This window comes from Poecilia reticulata, chromosome 3, assembly GCF_904066995.2.
Source record: "Poecilia reticulata chromosome 3, P_reticulata-male-v2, whole genome shotgun sequence".
Lineage (NCBI taxonomy): Eukaryota > Metazoa > Chordata > Actinopteri > Cyprinodontiformes > Poeciliidae > Poecilia > Poecilia reticulata.
In genome coordinates, this window is record NC_088832.1 from 14,235,823 (window position 1) to 14,245,019 (window position 9,197).

General features: G+C 38.3%; 1 long non-coding RNA gene across 2 annotated transcripts; it reads right to left on the reverse strand.

Moving 5' to 3' along the window:
• Positions 1-2,400: 2,400 nt before the first annotated feature.
• LOC145551086 (uncharacterized) lies at positions 2,401-8,269 on the reverse strand. 2 transcript variants are annotated; one of them, XR_014086884.1, is made up of 3 exons: positions 7,364-8,269; positions 2,739-2,826; positions 2,401-2,652 (listed from the first exon to the last, which is right to left on the reverse strand). It is a non-coding gene; the product is annotated as an uncharacterized LOC145551086 (long non-coding RNA). The 2 variants fall into 2 exon arrangements; XR_014086883.1 differs by lacking the exon at positions 7,364-8,269 and having other exon boundaries at positions 2,739-4,776.
• Between the last annotated feature and the right edge of the window lie 928 nt (positions 8,270-9,197).

Sequence of the window (9,197 nt, forward strand, 5' to 3'; positions counted from 1 at the left end):
TTACAAATGTCCTCAAAGAGTTGATTGTGGCAGAATGTATCGATAAAACTACAAATTAACAAACAGATAAAATATTTTTATTTTTTCACATTCATGTAATTTGACAGCATACAGACAATAATGGCTTTGATTGATTTAAAAAAAAAAAACATTCAACTTTTATCTTGGAGGAGTTTTGGAGTCTAGAGGGCCACATAAAAAGCTATGGTGGGACAGATTTGGCCCCCAGAACTTGAGTTTGGCACATGTGCTCTACAGAGTCTAATCTGGCTCCTAAGCCAGTCATCATCATGGACTAAAGACCTGAGAACATTTTAGAAATGTTTCCTTGATTCTCTTCTTTACGTCTTCTAGCAGTGCCAATCCATCCATCGCACTGCATTACACAGTGTCACAAAGGTATGTAGATGTTTACAACAATCACTGTGAATTAATCCGTGGTAGAGAGAAATAGAGGAGAGAAATGTGAAGGTGAGAAAACATTTAAATATCGTTCAGACTTTGGTTTAGGATTGAGGCTGCATTATAGGCCTTTGTTTATTTGAAAGGTCCTCATGTGAAGTTATGGCTCACCAGTGCAAGACTATATCACACTGGGTTTTTGAATGCTTACGATTAAGTCGATCTATGGTTAAAGTTTGATATGTAATTAAAGGTCTGAGGGCATCATAACGCAGTGTGGTTTCAATTCTCTAAATCACTATCTGTGTCAGTATTTGTCTCCGTCTCCAAAACAAGCGTATACAGCACGCATGCTTTGGAGTTGGCCTGAGGGACTGCATATTTTCCCATCAAGTTTGTGTTTTATAGATCACAACCTTTGTATGGAATTAGACATAGCCCAGCTTCAGACCCCGCTTTGTGCGTACACAGGCATTATAAATGAGACCCCTGGTCATGTTTGTAAAGTCTGTTGAGGATTTAGCAAGCCGAAGTACTGCATGCATTGGAATTATCAATCACACAATTCTTATAAGGTTTTGCTTCAAAATCAGATTTGTTCTAGAGAGCACACTTCTCCTCTTTGCCAGTAGTTTTCGACTCAATGTTATTTTTACACATTTGGGCTAACTGGCTGCCTCCAAAAGCCTATAGTAGCTAAACAAAGCATACTTGTGGAAGTTTACAGTTCTCTTTCTGAATGGTTAATTCATTTCAATTTTTCAACTGTGTCACAGAAAGAAGTGGCTCCATTTGACTTGAGTGCTGTGAATAAATTACGTGTTTTAGAATCTTACAAAGCTGTGACATCTTCATTTGACCTTTCCCAAATCTTTCTACAGAACAATAATCATGTTGAAAGTAAACTTGGAGAAAGTAATTGTAAGAATATCTAAGAAAAAAATTCTTCCCTCTGTCATTTTTATGATATTTAGAAAATACTAATTAGCTAGTTAATACAATTTTAATAGAAGTCTCATAGAAAGGATATATTGCTAGATCTTCCTATTTGTAAACAGTCTGTGTGAATACCTAGTTTCAACAGTAAAATTAGAGTTAAAAACTAAATGTAACAGATTGCACTAAGCTATTATAAGATGATTTAGTTTTGTTTCTACTTGAAATCATAAAGTGTGGATAAGGGGTGATTTGCTAAAATGTTAGAATCACTAACTCTCTGTAGAGAAGTGGATGAAAAGTAATTGAACAGAGTTTTGGTACATTTGGCATGTTGGTTTTGTTGTCTTTTTAATTGTTTTTTTTTTACATGTGGGCAGGTGAGTGGGAGGATTGTGTGTGTGTGAATGTGTGTGTACACTTGCCTGCACGAGTATTTGTTCATGAATGCATTATACCTTGATGACATGTTGGTGTGTGGGCACATGTTTATGTGCTTTTCAGTTGTCATTGCAGATTTAGAGAAAGTAGTGATGTGATATGCGAAAACCCCCTTTTTGTACTCGCACCACAAAATGAAATGTGCTCGGTGTCACACACAGTTTATGTCCCACGCCAAGAAGTGAATGCTCCGGTGACGGAATGCGATGAATACCATTTCACGGGTGACCTTGTAGGGTATTTTCAAAAGACGATAGCTTGCTATGACTTTAAAAGATGGTAAACATCTCTAACAGTATGCACAGTGTTTTACCACCCCGAGTTTTCTCCTGTACCATCAAAACAGGCTAAATTAATTTTAGAAGACTGAGAGCTCAGGTAAGCCTGGGGCAGAATTTGCAATAGGATAGAAAATGTATTGCACACAAAGCAGACTGGCACAGTTATATTTCAAAGCCTTTCTTGGTGAGAAGTTTAATACCTGACAACCACATTCACGGGCCTGACATGTAAATCAAATCATGTTTTTCAACAGTGTTCATCCTGCTCTGATTTAAATTGGTAACATATTTGTTTTTCAGGTGCTTTAGTGTTGTAAATCAATGCCCAAAGATTTGGAAATTATGATTCACAAAGAAAGTTTATTTGTGTGAGATGAACATGTTTGGTATGTGCTATGTTTGAACTCCAAAAGGTTCGAAGGAAGATCAGGGCCATCCATCCGTTGTCTTACACCCTTAGCCCTAGCGGGGTCACCAGGGGTGCTGGTGCCTCTCTTCAGTGGTCATTCAGGCAAGAGTCAGGGATCACCCAGGACAGGTCGTCAGTCCATCACAGGGCAACACACAGACAGACAAACTATCTTGCACGCACCTAAGGAGAATTTAGAGAGATCAATCAACCTGACAGTCAGGTTTTTGGACTGTGGGAGGAAGCCGAAGAACCCGAAAAGAACTCACACATGCACAGGGAGAACATGCAAACTGGTCTGGGATTCAAACTCAGGACCTTCTTGCTGTAAGGCAACAGTGCTACCAACTGCACCACCTGGATCAGAACCAGAAAGCAGATTTTGTTTTGTCCACTTGTGTTTAGTGAGGGGAAAAAATAATAAAATCCTTAATGTTTCTGGGGATAAAAACTTTTTCAAGGTAGTATTATTGTTGCTTTTTTTTATATATATATTTTTTATATATATATATATATATATATAAAAATATCACTATTCATAGAAATAATGAAAAAATCTGAACACGACTTTGGTTTCAAGCAGCACTCCTAGTTAGGGAATTAATATAATGCACACTCATGGAAGTAGTTTTTTTTATCTATTACATACATTGAAGGAAAGGCTGTGTTTCTAAATCCGCTATGTCCACCCCATTTCTCATGGTCTGATTAAAACAATAGCAGCTGGTGGCTGGTTATGTTATTTAATGGTATGTTGGAGCTATATTTCTGAAGACACTGATTTGCAGGTTAACTCTTTGTTGTGTGTGTCTGTTTCCATAGTTACATACTGACAGACAGGTCCTATGAACCTCTGCCATGATCGTGCATAACTTCTTGGTTTACTGTTCACAGCTGCACCTACGTATAATCAGATGAAGCCTAATTTGTGGCATCAGTAGTTGAGTCCATCTTAATTGAAATTGAATAATTCTTGTATTAAGTGGATTGGGGTTGGCAGTGGTCTGGGTGGTAGAACAAGCAGCCTCAGGCCTGCAGGTTCCTGGTTTGAATCCTGCTCCTTCCTTGGGGAAGAGAATCTGGAGGTTTGCATCAGGAAAGGCATCTGACATAAATCATCTGCCAAGTCAATGTGTATGCAGGTGGGGAGTGAGCAAGACTACTCTCTTGCTAGTAGTAGTCAAGACTACACTGGGAGTGAAATGCTGAAAGGACAACAACTTGTGAGAGGATTATTTTATCTTGCTTACCAGTAGTCAAATATTCAAGATGGGTGAAAAAACCCACATTTTAGGTGACCCCTGGAAAATCTGCTAATTTCCTGCTTTCACTTTGTCAATAAAAACCTCACAGTGGGAAATTATTACCCCACATTGTGCTGCTACAGTAGTGCACCAGACAAGAAGTGTCAGCTTTGAAAAAGGATCAACCATACTGCTGGTATAAAGTCAGATATGGTTTTAGCTTTAACAAGTGTTTTTGAAGTTAGCATCAAAGCTTTTCTGCCTACAGCAGAAAACTCCTACTTAAACAAACAAACAAAAAAACAGTCAAATACATAACTAACGTGTTTTCAGTGATCTAAAATGATAAAAATACCAGATCACTTGAGAATAAAATTGTATTTTTACCTTCCTATTCTTGTTAACAGTGGAGTTGCAAAATTTGATTCACTTTTCTAGTTAGCTCTCAAAAAATAAAAGTGTGTGAAGCAAATTAATAGATTCAGTAAACTTTTGTTTACTCAAGGAAAAAATTCAGTCTCCTGACCGGCCCCATCTAAAGTCTCTGCCGCCCCCCCAACTTATGGTTCTACTAACAGAAACACAAAAATACCTAAACAGAGTTTACCAGAAGGCATATTGACAGTCTCCAAAACTGAGAGAAAACTAGAGATTTTGTGTTATACCATCTCTTTGATTACTCAGGAATCTTAAGAAATAAATCACCTTACCTAGTGTGGAAAGTGGAAAGGGCTTAACTTAATTTTGTATCAGATCGGTTGGATGCATTGCACAATGTGGAGCACACAATATAGTCCTGGAGCAAAACCTACTGAATAGCATGGAAAGTGCTGCAAAATATACACCTAAAATCTCTCAACAAAGTATTGTACTATCCATTTACGGAAGCGCATTGCTATCACGCAGGAAAAAAACAATTCGAGCGCTATCACGTTATAAGGTGATACGTATCTTGTTAAAACGTGATACATATCACGTTATAACGTGATACTATCTTGTTAAAACGTGAGTTATCTTGTTAAAACGTGATAAGTATCTTGTTAAAACGTGTTATGTATCTTGTTAAAACGTGATATGTATCTTGTTAAAACGTTATAAGTATCTTGTTAAAACGTGATATGTATCTTGTTAAAACGTGATAAGTATCTTGTTAAAACGTGATATGTATCTTGTTAAAACGTGATATGTATCTTGTTAAAATGTGATAATTTTATGTCCAGGAAGAGGCGATATAATGCTAGGCTTTTACAGGTCTACACGGATATGGATGCTGCTTTGCACTGTGGTTAAAACCATTAATAGCTACTCTGAGCAGGATCCTACACAGAACGGGGCTGCACAGAAGGAAACGTCAGTTTGGTTCTCTAGCTGTGGCGGCGTTCCTGATTGTCTGGATCGAAGCTGAAGTTGGCTTCCGTTTGTAGCTTCTGATTCGGGAAATGGCTAAAGAGCGATTAGAACGGAGGCTCAGATGTATTTGTTCAGATTTTTTTTTTTTTTAACAGTACACTTGCTGAACAACGGCAACGGCTGTTCGTAACCAAGCAACCGAAATCAACAGAAGGCTAGATAGTGGCAAAAGACAAAACTAGATCCTGTTAAGCATTCTTCAAAATAAAAGACTTCCTCTCAAGTTAAAATGCATCCCTGTAAGCCACAACAGCCAAACAGAAAGGCAGGTGCTCTAGGACAAAAAAATGAAAGAAAACAGAAGGCTAAAATAATAGCAAATATTGTAAATGTGATAGTTCATTTATAATGCATTCCAGATACGAAAAGGTTTTTAAATCTCTCATGTTTGAAGTTTCACAATTCAGATAAAGGTTTCACAAATCACAAACTAGGTTTGAAATATTCTGCCACTGGCATAGAATAATCTACTCCAGATTTGAAGTGTCGATGTATGTTTGTTTTTAAAGCATATCAGGTGATTTCTTAACACTTGCATATTAAATCTAATTCCATGATTAGTTACTTATTTACAGGGCTGCACAGTGGTGTAGTTGGTAGAGCTGATGCCTTGCAGCAAGAAGGTTCTGGGTTCGATTCCTGGCACAGGTCTTTCTGTATGGAGTTTGCATGTTCTCTCTGTGCATGCGTGGGTTTTCTTCGGGTACTCCGGTTTCCTCCCACAGTCCAAAAACATGACTGTCAGGTTAAATGGCCTCTCCAAATTGTCCCTAGGTGTGTGTGTGTGTGTGTGTGTGTGCGTGTGTGTGTGTGTGTGTGTTGTTGTGTATCTCTTTGTTGCCCTGCGACAGACTGGCGACCTGTCCAGGGTGTACCTCGTCTCTCGCCCAGAATGTCAGCTGGAGATAGGCACCAACACCCCTCCCGAGCCCACCAACGTACAAGGGTGTAAAGAAAATGGACGGAGTTACTTAATTACAGTCATATGTTAAGTATAATTTAAATGCTTATTATTATTTACTGAATGTAACTTGATTGTACATAATTACAAAAAGGTGATGTGAAAAATAATTAAATTCAAAGCTTTATTTATGATTTATTTTGACAAAAGGGAAGAGAGAGAAAGTCTTTTATTTTGAAGAATGCTTAACAGGATCTAATTTTTTGTCTTTTGCCACTATCTACCCTTCTGTTTATTTTGGTTGGTTGCTTGGTTACGAACAGCCGTTGCCGTTATGCACCTATTGTACTGTTCAATAAAAATGTTTTACAGAAAATGTTCAGCAAATACATCTGAGCCTCCGTTCTAATCGCTCTTTAGCCATTTCCCGAATCAGAAGCTACAAACGGAAGCCAACTTCAGCTTCGATCCAGACAATCAGGAACGCCGCCACAGCTAGAGAACCAAACTGACGTTTCCTTCTGTGCAGCCCCGTTCTATTTAGGATCCTGCTCAGAGTAGCATGCTATTAATGGTTTTAACCACAGTGCAAAGCAGCATCCGTATCCGTGTAGACCAAACATGAAGGGAAACCTGACCAATTCATGTCAGCCACTGTACTAGCCTAGCATAATACCGCCACTTCCTGGACATAGAATTATCACGTTTTAACAAGATACGTATCACGTTTTAACAAGATAACTATCACGTTTTAACAAGATACATATCACGTTTTAACAAGATAACTATCACGTTTTAACAAGATATGTATCACGTTTTAACAAGATAGCAGTATCACGTTATAACGTGATAGCACTCGAATTTTTTTTTCCTGCGTGATAGCAATGCGCTTCCGTAATCCATTAGTATTCTCATAAAGCCTATAGTAACATTTTATAAACTTAGAATATTTATTTTTCAGAAGGGAGGTTATTTTCTTGATGACCAAGAAGATGTCCTGACTTAGTAATTTTGATCTAAATTACTGGATGTTTAAATAATTGCCTTAAGCAATTATTTATTATTCATAGCTCTCTTGATGGGTCCGATCTTCTAATGCCTCTATTGTCAAAGCAGAGGTTGAGCTTTTAGACTCAATGGTCTACTTTTCACTGCAAACTTCCCCAGCCGGGGAAGCTTGCAAACTTCCCCAGCCGGGGAAGTTTGCCGCTCATTAGAGCAGAGGTTCAGCTTTTTCACCTCTTTTTCCTCCTTATCGCTCCAACCCTTCTCAATCTATGCACGTTAGGATGAATGGAGAAATTGTTCCATTCATCAGCATTCTCTCCATCAGACCGACCTGAATGATCTTTGCTGTGGCCTGATGAGCAAATTGCCCCAGCCGGGGCAGATGCAACATGCTGTCCTTCAAGACAAAGAACAGCAAGACTTTCTAGGGTGACTTTTGGGCTGATGTTTAGCACTTTGATTGTAAGTTCTCCTTGGGGCAAATTCCGGTATCATAAGATGTCGAACATGATAGGGATCCAGTGCACAAGTCAAAGTCTCTTCAGAGGAAACTTCCTCTGACGAAAGATCAGCCAAATCGTCCCCTAGGGCAGATCTTTCTTTACAGGTCCGGTCTTCTAATGCCGCTTTCGTGAGATTCCTTGAGACCGTTGAGTCTAAGCAAACTTTCCCAGCCCTCTTTTGACGGGTCCAGTGATTCAATGCCGCTATTATAAGAGCAGAGGTGGCGCATTCTGACTCAAGGGTCTCCTTTTCACCGCAAACTTCCCCAGCCGGGGAAGTGGCAGACCTTTTTTGATGGCTCCATTCCTCTAATGCTGCTATCATCAGAGCAGAGGCTGACTCCCCAGCCGGGGAAGGGTTGAAAAGATAGGAGTCAAATTCATCGTACTCGATGGACTCATCCCTATAGCTTCTTGTGTCAAATGTCACCCCAGGAAACAGCTTGTTGCAAAGTTTCCTCACTCCTTTGGTGACCAAATATCCTGCACCAAAGGTAATCGGAAAAAACATGGTTGTGAAAGCAATCTTCTCCATTGTCAAAATATTTGTCTAACACACTGCTAAAGAGATGCTTGGATATAACCGCCTGTTTTGAGACCCAAGCATTCATAACCTCAGATGTTCTTTGATCTATGTCATAGATGAGGTCATAGCTACAATGAGCTCACTGTAGTTCTGGATAGTTCTTGCTTCTGATTGTTGCTATGGAAATGGTCAAATCAGTTCTGCATGACTCAAACTATTAACCCTTTGCAACTCCATCAGTTAATCATTCGAGGTGCCATTAGTAGCCATTATTTAACAGGATCATATGGAAAAGATTTAAAATTTGTATTACATGTGGAATAAACTAGTTAAGATTCAAACAAACTTTGTTGATTCTCTGTGTGTTCTATGAAATGTGTTCCAACAAATTTGTCCAAGTATTTATTGATTCCCGTGTTTTTGTCAAAAACAGATTTTTATTCTGTTCAAAGTGTATCCCCACCTGTTCCCCTGTTTCAATTGAGAAAGGGGAGGCATACAGATTGGGTCAACCCAAGCATGTCAAACGGTGTCATTGTGTTTAAAGTGAATTAACTTTTTTTTTTTTTTTTTTCGAAAATGTCCACTTTATTGCAAGCATAAAAAAATAAAAGCATGGGCTCAATTGCTTTTCTCTTGCAGAGCTTGGCTGACAATCATCTTTTATTATCTTGTAAATAAATACCCCAAAATGTTAATGAAATTTATATGCCGACAACAATAGCTCTTATGCTTTTCTAATCCAAAATGGCATTGAAAAATAAACAGTTTGAATTATGTTATCAACATTATATCACAGCTTCTGTGAAAGAAAAAACAGTTTGAGAAAATAAGAATGGATTGATTGAGTTTCCAATAAACTAAGCTAGTTAAAAACAGACAGCAGAGTCAAAACAGGCATTACAATTTGTTAGAGCAGATTATGTTATGCTTTTTATTTGCTTTGGGAATCCTGGATTATTGTGTTTATTATTAAATATTAAGGCTGAGAGGTCCTTGTTCTTAACTCAAGTGAGCTGCTCTGCTGCTTCACTGATGTGAAAACAGACCATTTTAGACATATACTCATCACTTAAATGTCAGTGAGTTCAGTTGTACTTTTTGTTGATGAATTCTGGTAAAGAAAAACAAAATAA